Source organism: Lampetra fluviatilis, chromosome 5 (assembly GCF_964198595.1).
Source record: "Lampetra fluviatilis chromosome 5, kcLamFluv1.1, whole genome shotgun sequence".
NCBI classification, from domain to species: domain Eukaryota; kingdom Metazoa; phylum Chordata; class Hyperoartia; order Petromyzontiformes; family Petromyzontidae; genus Lampetra; species Lampetra fluviatilis.
Genome location: NC_136279.1, coordinates 3,784,249 through 3,808,006, shown reverse-complemented (window position 1 = coordinate 3,808,006; position 23,758 = coordinate 3,784,249). Strand labels below are relative to the sequence as shown.

Sequence of the window (23,758 nt, the reverse complement as noted above, 5' to 3'; positions counted from 1 at the left end):
TCTCGACTGAACGCGTGGGCGCTATTGTGAAGCCACATGAAAGGCGCTGATTAAATAACAAAAAAAATGCACAAGGTCATAGTGTACGTATTCTAGCATGTAATTTGCAGGAACCCATTACTAGAATGCTTATGTAATTGTAGGGAGACCAAGGCTTTACCTTATCCACATTATGGCAACAGTAATTCGCAACGGCGTGGAACGTGCGAAAACCTGAGTTCCATTCCTGGCAGTGGTCGAGATCAGTGGCTGGTGATATCTGAACCGGTCACGATGTCCCTTGAGACTGTTGGGCCAAGGGAGCATTGCACTCGGGCAGCGATCCACACGACATTCACTATATTGTAGAGAGCGCACGAATTATCACACACACACACACATATCTACTCGTGCATATGCACTTTCACAACAACGCGCAGCACACCAACACACACAATAGAAGGGAAAGATCCCCCTGTAGACCACTGGGGCATGTACACACACAAGCAGTCTTATAGATGGTGTGACAAATAGCACGCGCACCCAAATGTTTGGCAGTGTCAGTGTATAGACACACGCGCACAAATTCAGATACATTCATTAAGACTATTGGGGCTAGAGAACGTGCATTAGTGTAAACACAGACACACACGCGCACAGACACACACGCGCACAGACACACACACACACACGACGCGCACACACACACAAGACACACACGCGCGCGCGCGCGCGCACACGCGCACCACGTGACTCTCGGCGCGCGCTGTGCACGCGGTTGTGGCGCGCGGAGAGGGAACGACCTTGAGCGCGCCACGCGATTGGCTGCCGGCGGCTGCATGCGAAGCACGTGACTGGCGGACAGATGGATCGATTAGCGCCGGGAGCGCGGCCCTGCACACGTGTGAGTGTGTTAGTGGCACTGTGTGAGAGTGCCACTGTGTGAGAGTGACACCGTGTGCATCGCACGCACACGCGTGTGTGTGTGTGTGTGTTAGTGACATCCGTGTGCACCGCACGTGTTTGCTAGTGTCACTGTGTGCGAGTGCCACAGCGCGCGAGTGCCAACATGTGCAGCACACACGGATGTGCTAGTGCCACTGTGTGCATCACACACGTGTGTTCTCGAACCACTGTGTGATGCACGCGTGTGCACCGTGTCATTGTGTGATAGTGCCACCGTGTGCATTGCACGTGATGCGCTAGTCCCACTGCACGTGTGTGCTCGTGCTTGTGTGCACTGCACAACACGTTTGTGCGCGTGCCACTGTGTGCACCGCACGCCGTGTGTGACAGTGTCTGTGTGCACCACATGCACGTGTGTGACAGTGTCTGTGTGCACGTGTGTGACAGTGTCTGTGTGACAGTGTTTGTGTGTGACAGTGTCTGTGTGCACGTGTGTGACAGTGTCTGTGTGCACGTGTGTGACAGTGTCTGTGTGACAGTGTTTGTGTGTGACAGTGTCTGTGTGCACATGTGTGACAGTGTCTGTGTGTACCACACACCGTGTGTGACAGTGTCTGTGTGCACCACATGCACGTGTGTGACAGCGTCTGTGTGCACGTGTGTGACAGTGTCTGTGTGCACGTGTGTGACAGCGTCTGTGTGCACGTGTGTGACAGTGTCTGTGTGCACGTGTGTGACAGCGTCTGTGTGCACGTGTGTGCCAGTGTCTGTGTGCACGTGTGTGACAGTGTCTGTGTGACAGTGTATGTGTGTGACAGTGTCTGTGTGCACGTGTGTGACAGTGTCTGTGTGACAGTGTTTGTGTGTACCACACACCGTGTGTGACAGTGTCTGTGTGACAGTGCCTGTGTGTGACAGTGTCTGTGTGCACGTGTGTGACAGTGTTTGTGTGCACCACACGCCGTGTGTGACAGTGTCTGTGTGCAACGTACGCCGTGTGTGACAGTGTCTGTGTGCACCGCAGTGTCTGTGTGCACCACACGCCGTGTGTGCTAGTGTCTGTGTGCATCGCACGCCGTGTGTGCTAGTGGCTGTGTGCATCGCACGCCGTGTGTGACAGTGTCTGTGTGCACGTGTGTGCTCGTGTCTGTGTGCATCGCACGCACTTGTGTGACAGTGTCTGTGTGCACCACACGCCGTGTGTGACAGTGTCTGTGTGCACGTGTGTGACAGTGTCTGTGTGCACCACACGCCGTGTGTGACAGTGTCTGTGTGCATGTGTGTGACTGTCTGTGTGCACCACACGCCGTGTGTGACAGTGTCTGTGTGCACGTGTGTGACAGTGTCTGTGTGCACCACACGCCGTGTGTGGCAGTGTCTGTGTGCACGTGTGTGACAGTGTCTGTGTGCACCACACGCACGTGTGTGACAATGTCTGTGTGCGCGAGTCAATTTCTGTGTATACGCACCGCACGCACACGCGCCTTTCTATCATCCGCATTTGCGTGCGCGAGGCGGCCTGTAAAACCACCACCACCACCACCACAGCCCCTTGCAGCTTCACAAATAGTGGTGGAGAGAAAGAAAAATCCCAAAACCGACTGCACAGCCTTAATTCGACTTCATTTATTATTATTTTAAACGTATTTTTTAAAAGCCCGCCCACAAAGCTTTCTACCACTGCACGGCCATCTCCACGACCACCTCCCCCAACCTCCCTCTCATCCCCCCTCCCCACGCTCACCGCCAACCCTTCCCCCAAGCCTCACCCAACCCAACACACACACACACCCTCTCCTCTCCACGCTTACACATCCCCCTACGCACCCCGCCCCTACCACCACCACCAACACCACCTACACACCCGCTCCCCCGCCGTCTCATACCACGACCGCTCCCAGCTACACCGATCGCGATTTCGGTTACGGGGAAGACGAACAACGAACCAGCGAGGAAGAGGTCCGTTGCAGTGATTTCTTTTTAAAGCTTCGTTACACCACCACCACCACCAGCAGCAGCAGCATCATTATCATTCTCCGAGGCGAGATAAAGCAGGCGTCTCTCCTCTGGTCAGCTCATCGACCTTGCGTTGTTTCATCTGTTCAGTGGGGGTTGTATACATATTTTTTATTGCATCTTTTTTTTTTAATTCGGCTGTTCCGGACGTTCCTGGTGGGGAGACGTCGATAAAGCAGCAGCGCCAGGCCCGGTAAGTAACAAGGCGAGATTTTTTTTGTTGTTGCCCATATAGAGGACGGAACAGTGGAACCGAGAAGAACTGGGAAGGCAAGAACTATGTAGCGCATCGCATCTCTCCCTCGATGTGGCGTGTGTGTGGGTTCCGTGTATAAGTAACACTCTGCACAAGTTTAGTTGTTCGATGGTCGTGGCGGTAACGAGTGGTGTTGCTGATAGTAACGCTGCTTTATAAAGTACCGTACCGTATTCTGTCTTGTTTTTTTTATAATTGATCGGTTGAGAGTGTTTGACTGTGGCACGCCGCGCGGTTTATGGTCACTCCTAATGGCCAAAGTGTTGTGTAACTTTTAAAATGGCTCGTCAAGTGCGTCTCTGAGAGCGTACTGCGGCATTGCGAATGATTGCTGCTATTTCGTTGTAAAGGGGCCCCTTCTAACACTCCCCCCCCCCACCACCACCACAACCAACTCCAACAACCACTCATTCACTCACGCCGACACCCACCCACCAACCATACACATCCACTAAGCAACCACACCCGCCCCTCACTCCATCCCTTCGTATAGACTGTTGGATTTCTTTTTTAATATCCTGCAAAAAAAAACTAATTTCCGCCTTTGCGGCAACCCAGCGTTCTCCTGCGCCTGGTATGTGTTATGGGTCTTCTGCGCTGTATGGACTTTTTTGAACACTGGGATTGCGCTGATAATTTTTTCGTAGATCGCTCCGTCTGTCTGCTCACACCATTTGGTGGCTGTACGTGCCCGCGCGCGAATGTGTGTGTGTGTGTGTGCATGTGGGTGGGTGTGTGCCTACTGCGTGTGCGCGTATATGACTGCGTGTGTGCTCGACTTTGTGTGTGTGTGTGTGTGCACGAGGTTCCGGGTGACACGCAGCTTGCAGCCTCAGCTTTAGTAACAAATGAGCGGCCAAGAACAATTCCCATCACTTGTACAGAATTCTTTACGGATGAGCAAAATCAATCACGCTACCGGAAAGATCCACTTTGGAATCATAAGGCTGATGGAGGGGGGGGGGGGTTGGGGGTCGGTTTGTGACGCAAGCTGTCTCCGGTCCGCTATTAATTACACTCACTTTACATTATCACCCCTCTATGTTGACATTTGTCTTACGAAACAATGCAGTCGGCGCTACGCGTTGGCCTCTGTGTCGAGGCGCGGAAGGGCTTTTCTGCAACCGATGGGCGATTCAGCACCACGGACAGCGCCAATCTCCACTCGCAACCGCCGTCCTTGTAGCAGTGGCGGCTACGCGCACGCATTTGCCCGTGGACTGGTCTAATAATCAGCGCCAATGCCTCGCTGGGTTGGTGTTTTTCTTCTTCTCCTTCTTCTCCCTTCTCCTCCCTTCTAATTGCCACCGCTGTATTAACATTTGCACCGCCGAAAATCGGCGAGCACTCGGGGAAAATTGCCTCGCAAATGTGCAAATCAATGCGGCTCTGCTCGACTCTTGAGAGCCGTGGCAGTGTAGCATCGTCGCATTGAAGAGCGCGTGGCACAACGCGCAACGTGGACATAACGGGGGCGTTCGTCAAGTGTACGTTGCCAACGTTTGCATTGCGCCCTCTATTATCGTGGATCGTCGATTCCCGCACGTGGACACGCACAACCGAGAAGGAATATGCGAAATGCCCTAATTGCCGGATCCTGCTGGAACAAATGAAATGTGGATAGTTCAGTTTTTTTTTTTCTGGGTGAGGTCAAATTCAAAGCGTGCGGCTCATGCGAGCGTGGTGCAGTGGGTATCTCCATTGGTGACGCTGCACTGGTGGTGACAATTTCATGTTACTTTGGGTGAACGATGGACTGTTATTCTTCGGACAATCCGATGTTCACTTCCCACAAAAGTGGTACTCACATTGTCGGCTATTTGGACAGATGAAAATCCCGATGAGGTGAGCCGTAACCAGGGATTTAACTCAGACGATTACCGGTTGTGAGTCGAGCTTGTCTGCCACAGCGTCCGCCCAATCCTTTTGGTGAAGGAAAACAGATCCATTGTTATTAATTCGATTCACTCTCTGAGTCCTCTTTGTTGCTTGCACGGTGATTTGCTCTAAAGTTGTACGTTAATTGAAGGCATAATGGTTTCATTTTGTAATGATAGGGCATGTTACACAATTCTAGATTCTAATTTTGAAAAACGCTGGTTGCGACACATAATGATAACTTTGTCTCCCACGGTAATAATTCGTGGTGTTCCCTGGTCATTTTTTGAAAAAGAAACGGTGCATCTGCACGAACACTCAATCGGGTTGTGCTGTGCCCAATGTTGTATTGTCGTGGGAATTGTTCAACGTTGGCACGTCGCGGTCCGCGGAGCTGAATTATTCCAGTGTAAATAATTCCACGAGCAATGAAGATGTTGCATTCCCTGCCGTTTATTATTTTAGGAGTAACAAAATACGCACACTTTATATACGCATCTCAACATCACTTGTTCATGCTATTTTTCCAATGTACGTGCCCGTGTCCTTGTGTGTGCATGAGTGTGCATGCATGTGCCTATTTACCATCAATGTTAAGGGTTCCAATTAATGTTCAACGCTCGTTAACAATTTGTATCCAGAACCTATTCTGGGCCTCCAATCGTTCAAATAGGCCTGCAATGAGTGCGTGGCTTGGTAGGTGATGTGGCGATCAACCTTATCAATGGGGGAGTGAAGTCGGTGGAGCTTATTGACCACACCACGTGTTCAGTGCTCTTAATAGATGCTCGCTGACAGCACTTGCCCCAAGATAATGTTCAGGCTACACGGGAGGTCTTTGTTGTGGGAGTGTGTCCCTATGTGAGTGTGTGTGTCATGCATGTATGTACGTGTTTGTTTGTCTTTGTTGTCTGTCTGTACATGTGTGCGTGTCTTTGTACATACACGCTGTGTTTGTATGTGTGTCTGTCTCCGTGTGTGCCCGTGTGCATGTGTGTACGTGCGTGCCAGGTTCTCAATTTCCATTCGCCGTGAAACAGCCCGAGGTTTTTTTTCTTTCTTTTTACCGGCGTCAGCAGTTCACGTGTGACAGATGGGAGAGCACACATCACGAGCGGAATAAAGAGAAGAGAGGGAGAGAGAGAGAGTGGGAGAGCGAGGGAGAGAGAGTGGGAGAGCGAGGGAGAGAGAGTGGGAGAGCGAGGGAGAGAGAGTGGGAGAGCGAGGGAGAGAGAGTGGGAGAGCGAGGGAGAGAGAGTGGGAGAGCGAGGGAGAGAGAGTGGGAGAGCGAGGGAGAGAGAGTGGGAGAGCGAGGGAGAGAGAGTGGGAGAGCGAGGGAGAGAGAGTGGGAGAGCGAGGGAGAGAGAGTGGGAGAGCGAGGGAGAGAGAGTGGGAGAGAGGGAGCGAATGGCACACACACAATCCCTATATGTCTACCCAGTCGTCCACAATAGCTCGTTCCATTATATATCGCGTCTTTTTAAAAATGAATACCACTTTACCCAACGTTGCTATTGGATCGATTTGTACTTTATTTCAAGGAGTGTTTTTCCCCAACTGGATATACACATACCGCGGATGTAGATAACAGACGAAAAAAAATCAGCCTTTTGTCAATCCACTGCTGGATGAGGTGTGTGTAATATTTATTTACGTACTGCAGTGACCCTGACAAGGGCCGCTCTGTGACCCTAGCGCCTGGCTCGCCATTGGAAGGTCGCGAGTTTCATATCCCGCTCAGGAGACTAATTAAACCATCATCTGTGTGCGGGGACGGGGACGGGGGTTGGTCGATAAAATGCGCACCACTTCGTGTACGAGTCAACGGCAGTATTCCAGGGTGGCTCAGCGATTACCAACCACGATGGACACGTCTCAATCATTGGTCGTGCACGTGGGGGGGGGGGGACACGTTGACCTTCTCACGCAATATGTTCTGCATCGCTGGATAACTCACCGCTCAATCAGGCCGTGAAACGAAAGCGAAAACAAATGCGGCCCCCTATTAAAACCTATTAAAACCTATTAAAACCTATTAAAACCGCGGCGTGGAAATGCGTTCGATGTAGGTCTTGGCAACGCCGAACGACGATTGTACAGTAGCAGAAGACCTTGTTCGACTCTCCCTGATCGTCGCGAAAGTCTCCCACCACCCACCGCCAGCGCCCTGCGCCGCATTTCGTCGAAGCTTACCGCTGGTGACATCCCGAGGTCACCAGCTCCATTTTAAGACCTTAATCGCCCTCCCTCACTTCTAAAGGAACGGGAGCAGGGGGGGGGTGGGTGGTTGGGAGGGGAAGGGGGAGGGTGGTCAGTGGGGCCGCGGCTCACCAGACGCACAGATTGTCACGGTTGTTTAGGACAATTGGGTTGATAACGCTTTAACACGTAGGCAATGGATACCCATTGTAATTTATATGCATACATTAATCGCCACCCCCCCCTCCTCCACTACCCATAAGAAGGGCTCACAAGTGACGTCATCACATGTATCCCTCTAATTTTAAGGAACGAAACAGGAGGACTTCTCCACAAATCTGGCAGCCGCCTGATGATGCCGGTTGTAATTACTGACGAAACGTCGCACTCAGACTGTAAATGTTCTGGCTTGGCTCTCCAACACACCGGTGTGGCTGCACTAGTGACGAATTGGCCACGTTCTGATTTACGTGACGACCCTTACGAATTGGCTGTGTCGGGTGGTAGCGGATTTAACGACACATTTGTATATTAACGCGATCTAACCCCCCAACCCCCCCCCCCTACATTATGGGTCGATAACGGTCGACGTCGTCGGTGTCGCTGCTCCAATGCGTCGCGCTCGCTTCGTGCGATGCGGTGAAACTCTGCGGAACGCCGAGGGCGTGATTTGTCGAAAACTGGCAGGCCGTGCTATAAATACAGCGGGATTATTAAACACGCTCGCGTGCGCATGCACACTGCTTATAATGCACACGCCATATACGTTGCAGTGCGACGTAAAAGACACGCGCAAGGACGTTGGCTGTTGGGTCACCAAGGCTGCTGCTGCTGCTGGGGCAAAAATGCTGTTTCGCGAGCACCGATTAAAGCCGGGGTGGCACGCGTGTGAGCGTGACGGTGGTTGAGCGCGCTGCCCTACGAACCTTGCCACCCGAGTTCGATTGCCGCTCACGGCCAGTGGCGATTATCTGCGCCGGCCCCTGGACCTCCCCTAGGTCGACTCGGCCTCAAATGAGTACCTGGCGCGATGCGTCAACATCGGCTGGGCGTTGTGCACTGAGCTACCGCTGCCCGCATAGCTCAGATTATCACGGTTGGCTACGTACGGTGGGAGATTAGTTCAACATACATAAACACGTAAACACAGACATGCACACACACACACGCACCCTCCTGCAGAAAACCTCGACTTGATGGGCATGTGAGAGAACTGGGACCTTTGCACTGAATAAACATTGTTTTGAAATCGATATCTCAATTAGCTGCACGTCGCAATATCAGTATCGCAATCAAGCCAATTCACATTTTAATATCGGGATGGCACGAGATTGAGGTGCCTTAGTAAATTATGTGCATATATAAATAATTCAATTATTAATTTTATCTCTCATTTATAAATAAATTGTGCATCAAAGTGGACATGATCTCGTTTTAGCTGGCGGACCTGAGTTGTGGGGGGAAATTCCACATTCCCATGCCAGTGGAGAGTCTCTCAACTGGACCACCCTGCTCCAATGAGCAGCGTAGCAGCCCTCATCTCCACCGGTGGCCTGAAGCCGGTTAGAGAAATTCCACATTCCCATGGTGTGGGCCAGTTTGTTCCAAAACAATCACTGTCGACTTCTCGCACGAGGGTTACTCATTGTATCAATTCCCCGGAAGGAGGGACACATATGCAGGAGATGCTGGCGGCGTGGGGGGCCTTCATCCAGCAGTAGATCGACCATGGTTGATGATGATCATGATAGGCTTAAAGGACCGAGTCATCGACCCCTGGTCAGGACTTGAACTTGCAACTTTCCGATTTTGAGACAGGTGCTGTCAAAGACAAACATCCCCCGTATAGCATCAACAGGCTGTTGGGGCAAGTGCTGTGAGCGAGCAGCTATGAAGGGAGTGGATGGCCAGCACCACGCCCGATCGCCTTTGTCTCCCTAGTGGCGATGTTTACACACCACAGCAAGTATTCATTTGAGTCTGAGTCGACCGAGAGGAGGCCCAGGGTCGGTTTGAGATAATCGTCACCGGTGTTGACCGTGAGCGAGGATTCGAACTCGGGTCAAAGCCGGGTTCGTAGCGCAGCGCGCTAACCACTGCACCACCGCTCCGCACGACAGTTGCTGTAGCCACCGTGCCACTCTTCGCTCGGGTGGTCGAGGAGCGTCGGCGGTGTTAAACTCGTCGATTGCATCGAACGTGGCGGTGCCCCCCCCCCCCCCGACGGCGCGTCGAGGGAGCGGCAGGCTATACAGACGAAGGGGAAATGGGTCAAAGGACGGAAGCTGCGGATATGGCGATTGCCTGCATGCGCTCTCTTGAGTGCTCGAGTGTGCAATATGCTCACCTGGTGACTCGCCAAACCGGCCCGACGAGTATGCTCCCAACAAAAAGTTTGGAGTTCCTTGAGCGATACTGGGATGATATGAATGTCCCCCAAGTGCAACTCTCCACCAACCCTGCCCCTCCCGACTCTCCGGGCGGGCTGGGCGTGTCGGCAACACCGCAACAACAACAACAACAAAACAGGAGGCTGCTGCGTCGCGAGACAGAGTGGTTTCGAGCGGAGACTCGCATCATGAGGTTCTTTGACTCTCCGTGCCACTTTTCGTGTGCCCGATTAATGAAGGTGACCGAGAGCTCACGTTGTGAGGCCACGGAGGTTCCAGCTGTGCGCGGTGACGCTGCCACCCTGGCTGTATTCGCTTTGTGGAGCACAGGGGGCTTTGTTTGGGCTCCATATAGAATTCTTAACACACGAGGAATGGCAGGGATGTACTGCCGCTGGGTTGCTAGAGCAGGTGTGAGGTGGTGCCTTCAAATGCTGATTAGCTTCCACTCATCATTTTTTCATCATGATCATTCCAATGAGCTCAGCAAACTCGAGAGCCCCGTTTATTCGCAGGCGCCCTGCCTGTGATTTGAATCCAGTGCTGTGTTTCGGTGGTTGCCATCTCGGGAGTCAGCCGGCCACTTAAAACACAATTTTGTAATTTTTACCCGAAGCGAAAAATTCATCGCATGAAGAGAAATGTCCCCACAGCCTGAATAGATGTATTATAAATACCAGTGGGTTTTTTTTTACACAGCGAAAGTCAAATGTCGGGTTGGTCTTATGTTTAATAAATTATATATGCAGTCTTGTGACTTCGTCTGAATTCAAGTAAAGACACGTGAACATAGAAATGATTCAATACAGATGGATTTTGTTTAGAAACAAGACTTAAATTAGGTCATTGTGACATTCAAAAGTGTAATAATCGCGCCATGCGATTGCCACTTACTTACCAGTCATAGAATAATGATGTATTATTATTATTATTAGAACATGTTGTTGAAATCTAGGACATGGAGCTGTGTTGACGCTTGCCTCTCCTCGCTCGGGACAATGTAGTCAGTCGGTCCCGTCATCTAGAGGATCGCTTCGTGGAGGGGCAAAATGTGGGTGGCCAAAATGTGGAAGAGAAAAGAAGGATTGAGCTGCTCGACAAACTGAGACAGACAGCGCGCAATATCACCTTGTTTACCCTTCATACTAGTTCATCAGACGGCAATCTTTCTGCCTACATGCATGCTCCATTCACCGCTGACCAAATATTTGCCAGCCCCGTGGAGATTCAAGGGAGTTTTATGCCAAAATCTGGTGGTGCCTTCAATGATTAGTGAAGATGTACGGTTTTGAAACGGGGGGCTCCCGCGCAGAGCCATTGCAAACGGTACATCGCACGAACAGTAGCTGTGCTCTGTTTCTTTTTGCTTTTCGTCATTTTGCTGACCCCCGGGTTCAAACTTGCAAATGAGAGTCATCCTGGCCTCGTGGGTTCTCTCGCCTGGTTCAACAAAATGTTCTACTTCGCTTGCATAGACTGCCTAGCATACGCTTTGAAAAACAGATATATACTCATTGGCCATCGAAATTGGTCGGGAGTCATCTCAGCAGGAATTACCCATGCAAACATACAGATTAGCCACTTAGTATTTAGACGAGGTCTCATTCAAAGCACATTTACTCTCAGAAATGTATTCAATAATGACATCCTTTGGTTGCCCTTCGACCTTCAATTTTTTTTTTTTATATCTGCATGAGAACACGCGGGGTCAACCAACTTTGCAGATTACAACAAGGCCCGTCGTGCCCGCTGTCCATTTCAAGTGAATCGGTGGATCGACGTTGACTTTTTTTTCCACTGCTGGATAGTTTCCAACGGTCGGGGGGGGGGTAAACAGCGGGTATCGCACCGTGCTGTAAACACGGCAAGCCTGAGTTCAACTGCCCGGCCCAGGGTTCAACGTCAGCGGATAGTGATATGTGAACCACCCCACTCTCCGGCCAGCGTGGTGAAATACGGTCAAATCGCCTCCGTAAATAACGCGGCGTTGGGAGCCCTTTGTCCAGCAAGAAATTTACAAAAAAATGAAAATTATATTTTATTATTATTATTCGCCACTGTATCTCTTTTTCCTTCCAGCTGACTTTTCCCTCTCCTCTTGGGGCTTCGCTTCTTTGCTGGTATGCGCGAAATTACCATTGGTGCGATTCGGCACAAAAAAAAAACAAATTCATCACGGAGCGGGAGCTATAACGAACGCCTGAATTTTGATGAAATATTTATAACAACGCAGAGGTCTGTGTTCAACAATTTGGCGATCCCGTCCCCTTTTCTTCCCCGACTCTCTCTCTCTGTGTGCCCCGATGCAGCGTCTCGCTCAATCTCTCAATCACGTCCCCACGTCAGGCTGAAGGCACCTTGTTTGCTGACCACCCTAGCTTTATTACCAATAGGCCCCCTGTCCTTGACTCACTCCTCGTGGCAACATCTTAATAAAAAAATGCCGCTCTTTCCCTTCATTGCTCAGAACTCAGCGCCGTCTCATGCGCCCTTTACCATAATTAGTTTTTATTCTTGCCATGTTCAATTTGTTACATATTTTTTCCCATTATCCCACCTCTTCCAATTCCTGTTTCTCATTATGAGCTGTAATGAATCTTTGTTTAGGCATTCGTGAATTTGTTTAATGTCTGCAAGTGGTGCACTTGCAAGTGAGTGTTTACATGCACACACACACACTCGCTTGTCTGTGTGTGTGTGTGTGTGCATGTTTGGAGAGCGGTGGTGCGGTGGTTAGCGCACCGGGCTATGAACCCCAACACCTGCGTTCAATTCCCGCCCCTGGATAGCATCATTGGTACGGAACATCTGAACCGTTCCTGGGACTCGCTTAGGTTTTTCTCAGCTTTGAATGAGTACCCGGCGTGTGTGGTGGTCTCAAGATCGGAACTGGTGAGACAAAGGGGATCAAGCATGCTGTTGGCTACACCACACCCCGACCTTAATAGGAGCTCGCTAACAGTAACCTGTTCAATTAGTCTATGTGCAGGGTATACAGGGGGTGTTTGTGTTTGGGCGAGTGTGTGAGGGACGGGATTTCGCAAACCGTGCTACGGGCGCGGATACATGGGTTTAATTGCCAAGCAAGCACATCGAGCTACATAAATGTGTCCTCGTCTTCCTCTAGCTCAACTCAGCCTTGAATGAGCAGCTGAACGCATGCCACTAAACAAAACACTTTTGCTTTTAGAACTGCTTTTTGCGTTTAGTATGTTTTCTTTCCCCTCCCCAACCCGCACCTCCGATTCGCACGGTTGGCTACGTACACTGCGAAAGACGTTCAACATACATACACACATGAATACAACGGAGACAGTGGTATACAGGACGTCGTGGGTTCAATCCCGACCCTGACACTTGTATATTTGGAGTTTGCGTGTCTCTCTCACGGTGGCCGCGCGGTTTTTTTTTCTCCGGGTCCTTCGGTTTTCCCCACCACATTTAGAATCAACACCACGCTTTCAGAGTATGTGGCTGCTGTAAATATCCACGGGAAGATACGCGTTTGAAAAAGAGCTACAATGTGTAGCTTAGTGGGCCTTACCTGGCTAAAAAAATGAATGTGTTTAGTAGTTAATAGGGGACTGGGCACCGCGCTGGTATACCATTTACTCTTGGCACAACACCAGTGCCCTTAATAGGTGTGAGGGCACTCGCATGTGGCAGGTGGTGTTAGCGATAGGATCCGCTGTTTCGCTGTGGTGCCGGAACGTGTCCGATCACGAGTGGGGGACGGCGGGGCCTGGCCGAGCCACTCAAAAGCCTCCCCATTCGCGCGCGCACTGCGAGAAACAAACCATCATTATTTGTCCACGAGAACCAGGCTTTTAATGTCGAACTGCAATTAGCTGGCGGGACGAATTTGCTGATCTCGAGCAAAGAAATCAACAAATCATTTACTTCAATGGGAGAATAATGTAAGGGCAGCTGTGTTTATTGCTGGCAGAAGTGCGGTTTGCTTTTTAAATTGCCCGCATGCCGGGGCAGATGCAAGAAGTCTCACTCCTCCAAACACCGAATGCATACACCAGTAATGAACTGTCTGTAAACCCGTGGGAATAAATTACAGTAAACATTCACGATACTTTGCCAAGCATGAATTCGCGTGCAGCACTATATTGCCACTTCATTTACAATTCATGTAAGTATCGCAGAGATTCGTATTCTAAGGTTTTCGGTAAAGTCACGTAGGTAAAAAAATTAAATTAATAAAAGTAAAATAAAAATAAAATAAAAATCACGACGTTTCGGAGACAACACAAGCTTCCGTCTTCAGGTGGAACCGTCACAGCACGATTGCTGTATCAGGACTGTTTTCTTGGAATTTCTCTTACTTGATACAGCAATCGTGCTGTGACGGTTCCACCTGAAGACGGAGGCTGGTGTTGCCTCCGAAACGTTGTGATTTTTATTTTATTTTTTATTTTACTTTTATTAATTTTAATTTTTTACCTACGTGACTTTACCGAAAACCTTAGAATATGAATCCTTGCAGTCACGAAAGCTTCAAATCTAGAATTATCGCAGAGATCTTGGCTGACTCCTGGCGCTCAGCTGGTCATTCCAGACTTCCATTTTGCTCTTTCTCCCCATGTTTAGCTCAGGACAGACCGTCCACAACAGGACAGCCTCGTCCACAAAGGAGATGGAGCGATGAATTCGGCTGGTGTGCAGGAGCCACGTGAATTGTTGCATCGCGAGACTGAGAGATGCGGATGGCTTGAGGAGGCCTCCATCCAGTGGTAGATAGAACATGGCTGGAGACGATAATGACGATGACGACATATTTCCAGGCCATTAGCACCGCTATGAAATCATCATCCATATGAAGCGAATCGATAATCAAAACTCGGTAATGCATCGTCGGTACCGTTACATCAGAGCCGTCGAGCGGCAAATACGACCAATCTAACAAGGGTCACGCTGAACGAACGTGGTTATTTGAACTGTGGAAAATGCTGCTGCTGCTATGTTAAGCACTCACACGGCTGACTTTGGTAGTAGGACAGTTCTGCCGTGATGCTGGTAAGAATCCTGCTGTGGAGGTGAAGGCTAAAGGGGTGAGGCCCTGCAGTTGGCGGAGGGGCCTCCACAACAGGTGACCTCCACAGAGCTCATGCTCGGAGGGCCATTTCGAGCCTACTCTACGACGCTGGCCCGGAAATCTTGGGGAAAGGTGGGGACATGCCCACACGTTAGGGGCCGTCCATAAATGACGTCACGCACCTGGGGGGGGGGGGTTAGACATTTGTGACGATGTGTGACGAGGAGAGGGGGTTGAGAAATGTAATGTCACATCAAAATGCGCAACTTCTATTTAGTTGAATAGGCTTTTTAATACATTTTTCTCCTACAACATCAGAGTGCAGCGCCACATTATATGCGCACTACAATGACAATAGTTTAAAGCGATTTGAAGCATGTTTTATTTGGGGGGGGGGGGGGGGGGCGCAGAGCTTTGTGACGTCATATTTAAGGGGGTCTGACTTTTTGTGACGGCGTGTGACGAGGGGGGGGGGGGTCAAAAATCGTCCAAAATCGCGTGACGTCATTTATGGACGGCCCCGTTACTCCCACCACGTGTGACTCGCCGCTCGACCGTGCTGCACCCATTGGATGCTGGTCGGTGGGCAGAGGCGGGTGGATTTGTACGCGCGTGCGTGTGTTGGACTTCTTTCGCACCGTACGGAGACAACCGTGCTCATCGGAGCTGCAGTGTTGAGTATGTGGGTCGTGTTGAGTCTGTTGGTAGTGTTGAGTCTGTGGGTAGTGTTGAGTCTGTGGGCAGTATAAATTTCGATTTAAAGCTTTCGTGACTGCAGGGATTCATCTTCTTGGTTCTTTCGGTAAAGTCACGTAGAATGGAAATAATAATGGGCAGTGTTGAGTCTATGGGCAGTGTTGAGTCTATGGGCAGTGTTAGTCCATGGGTAGTTGTTAGTCTATGGGCAGTGTTAGTCAATGGGTCGTTGTTAGTTTACACACACAACCGCACGAATCGGAGGTGCGGGATTCAGGAAACTTGCGCCACATTTTCGACCGCTGCACCAAACCAGGAGGTCGAATCGAATCGTCCACCTGGATTTGCACGAACCATCCCACGACGGGAGCATTTTCGGCTCTGTCGGAATCATCACGGGAACTCCTTCGCCAGTACCAAATATGAGAATAGGTTTTCGCCTTTTTTCTGACAACAAAACAGGTGTTGAGATGTTAAAACACCAAACTCAAACCTGTTACAAGGAATCATGTCTGCATTAACCACAATACTTGTGGTCAGAAATCTATCGGAATCCACCGTAAAACTCCCCCACCTCCTGATTGACGAATTCTCCGCTCACCGATTCATTGCCATCACACTCTCTCTCTCGCCACGCAGCCAACCTGTCGCTCCATCGTGAAAGCTCCAGCCGCTGCATCCCCTCCTGGTCCTTGTTCTCGGGATCTGCGTGTGTCCCCTTGCAAAGGGCCTGCTTGAGAGTCGGCTTCGAGCTGGCACACAAAAGGCACAAGGACCTCGAGGGATCCGTGGGCTTCCAAATCCAATCACGTACCGTGTCAGCAAGTAGCCTTGTAAGGTCAGATGTTGTTTCTCGCCCCCCACACACAGCAAGGCTGCGATACAGTGGTCGAGCCAGAAGCATCACCATCATATCATGGCCACGTCTTTGGAGAGAGACCACCTACGACTTATACTCTTAGGTTTTTTCAGTAAAGTCACGTAGATAAAAAATAAATAAACAATAAAATATAAATAATAGAAATAATAATAGAAATAAAATTATAAATCACGACGTTTCGGAGGCAATACAAGCTTCCTTCATCAGGTGTAAAAAGGCACAGCAAAATAACTGTAGTAATACAGTTATTTTGCTGTGCCTCCGAAACGTCGTGATTTATTATTTTATTTCTATTATTATTTCTAGTCTTTTTATTATTAATGTGTATTATTTATTTATTTTTACCTACGTGACTTTACCGAAAAAACCTAAGCGTATGAATCCTTGCAGTCACGATAGCTTCAAATCTAGAACACCTACGACTTGTTTTGAGTGACGGGGGGGGCTCCACGGTGGCGAGATGTTAACTACCTCGCCTGGTATACAGGAGGTCGTGGGTTCGATCCCGACCCTGACGCCTGCTGTACATTTAGAGTTTGCGTGTCTCCCTCCCCGTGGTCGTGTGGATTTTTCTCGGGCTCCTCCGGTTCATCCCCTTCACATTTCGGAACGTGCGTTTGGAGTATTTGGCTGCTTTATATTTCCACGTGATAAGCCACTTCGTTGAGCTATCATTTGTGGCCAGGTCGCTTCTGAAAAAGAGCTATGTAGCTCAGTGGGCCTTACCTGGTAAAATAGTAAATAAACACATAGTGAGGAATAGGATGTTCCCGTTTCGCCAGATGCCCGGCTATTTTACAAGCGAGCTCCGTGGTGTGTGTGAGCACAGCAGCAGCAGCAGCAGAAACAAAAGACAAACACACGCACACATCAATACTGTATTGCAGAGAACGAGTAAAGGGTTCTTCTAGGACATTATACAACGAACACACGAGGTAGATTGCTCCCATACTTGACTCCGGCCCTAACCCTAATCCTCTTACTAAATTCCAAGGATTGTAAACTCCGGGCTGTATGGTTGGTGGAGCATGATGCACTGCTCATTACGATGACCAGAGTACATTGCCAATAATAAAAGCAATACGTTCCTGGTCATAATTGCTTGAATGTTTCAAAGTAATGCAAGCATGTATTAGATGTTTTTTTTTCCTGCCGTTGTGTTAAATAAGTCATTAACATCGTTATCAGCCACTGCTGATGAAGGCCTACCCAAGTATGTCTACTGTGATTACATCGTATAACTTGAATGATTGCTGCCATAAATCTCACGGTTATTTACGTCAAAGCAAACATTGTTGACACCAAGCTCAAGTGAACGTGTGGCAGCACTGAGCAGGTGGTGGAAATTCTACACTTCTAAGGTCAGGGGTCAGTCTCTCCACGGTAACCATTATTGTTTAGCCATCCACCGCGGAGTGCCCGACTGGGATATGAGCTCTCGACTCTCCATTACGAGTCGGGCAGAGTAACTCCGGTGTAATGCTGCCAGATCACGCGAAAGTATCAACTCAACATCGACGCGTGTAGACGGACCAGCAACCACCTTGCTTTACCGCATCCCACGGGGGGTTCGTCGCATCATTGCGGGCGCGCGTGTGTCACATTGGACGGGGCCGATGGAGGGATGGCCTGCCAGCGAACCACGTGTCCTGGTCGAGCACCCCTAGAAGATGGTAACCGTAACTGAATGGCAGGCGCGCTCCGCTGCGTGAGAGCGTTATCCTACGAGGAGCAGTCCAGCATGAGCAGCGTTAGTCCCCAGTTGTGTGCGCGCGAGAGAGATTAATGAGGTTTTTTTCTTGTGGTTCGGAGGTGCGATGGCGGATTTGTGATTTGAGGGATGAGCGAGCTTGCTCCGTGGGTGTCATATCGGGGCTCTGCGTCTCTGCAGGATCAGATCAGAACAACAACAACAACAACCAACAAATGCATCTGTTTCTAGAATCACACCCTGATGGATTGGGATTGCGCAATGCAGTGGGCCTAAGTGTCCTACACTACTCGCTGTTAAAGGCACATCTGATAATACCTACGTTCACATTTATTTTGTTTTAACCACGTGAGAACTAAAGAGACCAGGATCGTCTCACGTGCAAAAGTGGCTTGGTCAGTAGGGGGGGGGGGGGCGGTGGGGGATGCTCGCTTTGTTTAAACCCAGATGAGTAATTCGCGGGTTCATTGTTCGAATTTGGCAAATGTGGGCCCTGATGCCCGGCACACGATGGCCTGATCTTGGCACGCAAGTCGTGGCTGCTGCTCGCGCACTCGTGACCAGGGCGGCCGCTGGATTCGAACACCGCGATCCTCACCGTGACCTGTGGCCGTTGTCGCAGTGGGAACGTTGTCACTCAAATGAACCGTCCAGATATGTAAACACAGACACAATTTCAACCGAGAAGATGGGTACAAACTGAGCAATCATTGGAAGGACGTTATTAACCAGGTAAAATCTTAACTGACTGTGATGTTTCCATCCTACCTGTCTGTCAGCTGTTTTTTTCGCCACTTCCGTGCCCTCGTCGTGGAGGCCGCTCTCCGATCTTACATTTACAGCTAATTTCTTACATTAACATCACTAGCTCCGGCCACTTCTTTATGACCCTTGGGCTACACCCATTTCAAACCTTTTAAGACAGTCTGCCTCAGCAGCAGACCATGATTTCCCACCTGATGACGGACGCTTGTGTTGCGCCCGAAACGTCGTGATTGATTTTATTTTATACCTACGTGACTTTACCGAAAGAACCAAAGAGTATGTAAAGAATATAGTGTTGTTCGCAATGAGTATCAAGGTGATCGTTCTACGTTGTTGACCATGATCAGATTTCTGAAAATGTTGTGAATGCAATCACGGCGACGATGAATGACTAATGATGACAACGTCGATGACTTTCAACAATGATGATTACGCAAATGGCGTTGATTACGAACACGACGATGGCGATGAATTTGATCACGGTGAAGAGTAAAGATCGACGAGGATAATGACGACGGTAACATCGGCATCTTCATCAGCGCCCATCGTGACCGCCGTCATTTTTTCCCAAACCCCCTCCCCTCCGTTACATTCATCAATTTCGGGGGCATTCTTTTTTCACTTCGTCGATTTGAATGCCCAGCGCCGGTGCGCATTCGCCGCAGTCGAATCGCCGAGAGAGAGAGAAACACCTTTGAAGCCTCCTGCTAGCGTTGCAGCGCAGGAGATAAAAGCATTGCACGCCACGCCATCCTGATTCATATCAGCCTCTAATGGAAGCCACGCGTGACAAAGAGGACACATTAACCCTCGCATTAACTTAATATCACGGCGGCAATAATGGGCACTAAAGGGTGTTGTTGCAATGCTTTAAGTTGCCTATCTCTATACATAATTGCACCACGCTGTTGTCTGAATTCCTACGGTTGAGCAACCGATTGCGGCCGTGCAACCGCTTAAAGGCAACCGTGACACCGAACTCGGCAACATGACTTTCATTTCATCCTTTGCGGTCACAACGAACATCAGGGGTGATGACGGATATCTGAACAGGACCAACGGACCAGCGTGGTTGAAATACAGTCAAACCGCCACCCCCCCCCCCCCACCATAAACGCAGCGTGAGGAGCCCTTCATCCAGCAGTGGATAAACGAAGGGCTGTACATTACGTGTCATTCGTGTCATTCATTATAATTGCTTTATTGTATAACCAGCAGCCCGCACGTCTTATGGACGTGGCCATCCGTCAGTCTCTCCCTGCAGCCTATCAGCCAGCAAAACTTTTAGTTACAATGCTGCACATAATTGAACGACGGTCCTCCTCCACCCCCATCGCCCCACCTCCCCACCCTTGGGTGATCCCCCCTAGCGCGTGACAACCCTCAGGGTGCTCCTCCAAGCCCCCCCCCCCCTCGCCCCCCTTCCTCCCCCCCTCCAATCCCACCAAACCCCCACCGCATGGTGGGAGTCGGCGCGTGGCCGAGCAGCCAGCCAGCCAGCCAGCAAAACCTTTTTTTTCCGAATACGATTTACAGCACAAAGTAGTGTCATTGAGCCATTGGTTGGTTGTTGGTTGGCACCGTGGCAGACACTCGGAGGGTTGTGAGTTAAAATCTCGGTCATAGTTTAACTCGACCCATCACCTCTCACTGGGTCAATAAAACGAAGTACCACTGTGCGAGCAGCCAATAGTGAATGCTCCGTGGAAAGGCTGTGCCAGAGAACTGTGGAATTGCCACCACCAGCCCGGAGCTGCCAAAAAAGAACCACACACATACACGCGTGTGCTGCATCGTGCGAATTTGAAGAGTGGAGACGGTAGTGAATGTACAGTACCGCTCATTGTTTTGTGTTTGTTAAAGCGGATTTGTGTGCACGCGTGTGGGTGTGTGTTTAGGCGCTCGCTAACAGCACTTGCCCCAACAGTCTGTGCAAGGCTATATGGGGGATCTTTGTTTAGAGAACACGCCTGTTTATACAGAGGAGTGGCTGGTGGCTGTGTGCGTGTCGGGGTGTGTACTGGTGTGTGTGTGTGTGGCCCAACGACAGTAATGATACTGGTAGGAACCTCCTGGTTACACCAGCCCACAGGGGATTATTGTGTCCGTCGTGCAGGGAGGGGCTGGGTGGGGAGGGTGGGGAGGAGCTGGGTGGGGAGGGTGGGGCTGGGTGGGGAAGGTGGAGAGGGGCTGGGTGGGGAGGGTGGGGAGGGGCTGGGTGGGGAGGGTGGGGTGGGACTGGGTGGGGAGGCCCTGGTCACCCCGTGGTGCCCTTAGAAAACTCAACGTTTAACCTACTCACGCCGGCTTGTGCCCGCCCTCACAGTCGGCTATATTTGCGGAATACACCACGCCGCCGTTGACCCTGGCCATTGACCGAGCAACCCAACGTTCCTACCAGCTCCCTCCGCAGGAATGTGTTTTGAACCAGTCCTGGGCATCTCCTAGCTGGACTCAGCCTCCATTGAGTTACCTGGTGCGTTGTGTGAACATTGCCACTCGGGAGACAAAGGCGGCCGGGCGTGGTGCTGGCCACCCAACCCACTCGCGTGCTGTGCCGGCCTTCATAGGTGCTCGCCAACAGCACTTGTCCAAAATGTATGTTAAAGCTTTACGGGGGAGCGTTGTCTTTATGTGTGCATGCCTCATGCTCAGCTGGGAGTGAGTCGTGGTGTGTGCACGTTTTAAATGAGCTAAGAACGTACGGCGTCTTATTTCATCATGCGCTGATATGAAGAAAAAAAAAACTCTTCCGAGCGAGCAATTAGATTGCTGGCTTTATTTCTGCACAACACACGTGACAAAGTAGGATCTGTACCTGGCCTGGTGCCTCCGGTGAGTCGACTTGACCATGAATAAATTCAGCCGTCTGGTCAACGTCAGTGCCCTGACCGTGGTGATAACCGTGCCACAACCTCGTGGATCATGCCCACTTTACCAGTGGCACTGTTTCATGTTTTTTTAAATGAAGTTTGATTATACCCAAAATAGGTTCATTTTCCTCTCATTTTCAGAAAGGCCCTGCTAAGTTTTCGCTGTCGGGGTGCAATGATTGCGTTGTACAGTATACTACAAGGGAATACATCTGCCGGTATTTTTGTATTTTTTTTATCCAAATAGGATGGATCGCGACGCCAGCACACAATGGGCCTACTTAAAGGATCTTTAACGTCCCCATTGCAAAGCGGTGCGGGTGTATTTTTTTTGTAGCGGTCAACACACACCGCAGTGTTAACCAGGGCGGCCGCTGGGTTCGAGCCGTCAACCTCGGCAGCAAGCGGCGAGTGCGCGCTACTGCTGAGCCGCTCGGGATGCAACGACGCATCGCTTACAAACCACAAGTTGGTGATACAGGAAATCGATGAAAAAATAGTGTAGTTTTCTTTGTATTTCTTTTTTTAAGTGATGTGTTTACCTTTCCTATAACTGTGCACTCCTATTTCCTTTTAATATTGTTTGTTGGTGTAACCTTCTCATCCGCCTCCACTGGACATCTGTGAAAAAGCGCTTTATAGTTCATCGGATTCCTCCAGTATAAATACATATTCTGATTTTTTTAATTGTGTGTGTATGAACATCGATTGTTCACAACTCATGGCAACGATCATCACTGTACAATATATCCCAATGATAAGTTCAGGCGAATGAAACAGAGAAAGCTGTTCAAATGAGACACGCGCAAAAACAAGAAAGAATGCACATTAAATGTCAATAGCAATACGAGGAATAATAGATTTCTGAATCCGATTGGGGGTTATTTGACCACGACAATTCGCGCAATCGTTTGGAGCGTGACTCATTACATGGCTAATGCGAACCCACCGCACCTGGGTCTTTCCTGTGACCTCCTGTAATCAAGCCCAGTCATGGGGGTCGTTAGACCATGCCGATCACCACGCCGGTCAGTGTGGCTTGGTAAAGGACTTGTCGGGGCGGAGGAGAGGAGGGTGGGACGGTGGGGAGGGGGGTGTCGGCCCAGGATCAGTTCCAATATCACTCGCCACTAAAGAAGCACAATCCGTGGGGGGCCAGGAATCGAACCGGGTGGGTTTAGGTTGGGGGGGGTCACCAGGTTCGTGGCAAGGCGCGAAATAACTTCCCCACCACCCTCCCCAGTTCCACGATGCGCCGCTGTGCGAAATTTACGGAACACTTCTTTTTTTTTTAAGTGTGTGGGATGTGATTTGATGGCGAAGCCACTCTCGGCCTCGGCAATCAATTCCAATCAAGGCCGCCCTTTTTCGCTCGCGTGTAATTAACAGCTGCCTTTTAGCTTCGTTCACTGTCAACAGAGCGAACGTCCACCTAGATAGTTTTTGTTTTTGTTTTAAACTATCGCTTAATTACACGCAAATGTTCTTTAGCTCTCTGGTAAACAGCGCGTTGGTAAATGTTACATTTAATTTCGACAATGCGAGCGAGCGTTGCGTTTAAGGTCTATTAATTATATTGTTCGGGGGAAATGCGGTGGGGGTTTTTTTTTCGGCTGCTTGGTGGGAGGAGGAAGGTGGGGGAGGGAGGTGATGATGGAGGGAGTGCAATTAGTCAGTTGGTGGTGGTGGTGAGTGGCTCCCAGTTGGATGGTGGTGGCGGGGGAGGGTTACGGGGTGTGCATAGCTAATCGGTGAACGCAGTAGATCTGCACGTTGTGGCGGAGATTTGTGGCTTTGTGTGACAAATAAAGCTTTGCTGAAGCAATTAAATCTCAAAGTGCGCACCTACACCCTGCCCAAACGATCCCCCCCCACCCTCGACCCACGCCTACCACGACCCGAATTATGCACAATGGAAGAGTTGTCATGGAAACAAAGACAAACATCCCCCCAAGGGCCTTCGACAGTCTCTTGGGGCAAGTGCTGTTAGCGAGCACCTATTATTCCCGGCACAACACACGCGGTGGTCGGGTGGCCAGCGCCACGCCTGGACGTCTTTGTTTCCCCAATGCTGATGTTAACACACACCGCACCGGGTACTCATTTCAGGCTGAGTTGACCTAGGGGAGGTCCAGGATCGGTTCAGTTCTTCGTCGCCGATGTCG

General features: G+C 50.2%; 1 protein-coding gene across 4 annotated transcripts in view; it reads left to right on the top strand.

Annotated features, from left to right (window-relative positions):
• The window catches only part of LOC144932431 (synaptotagmin-2-like), a 302,182-nt gene that overhangs the window by 122,309 nt on the left and 156,115 nt on the right, over positions 1-23,758 (top strand). Inside the window, exon 1 of one of the 4 annotated variants that reach the window (XM_078856486.1) lies at positions 784-883. The exons of 1 other annotated variant lie outside the window; for it this stretch is intronic. The gene's annotated coding sequence lies outside the window, so the exon portion shown is untranslated. 2 more of the 4 variants (XM_078856488.1, XM_078856485.1) reach the window with 2 other exon arrangements.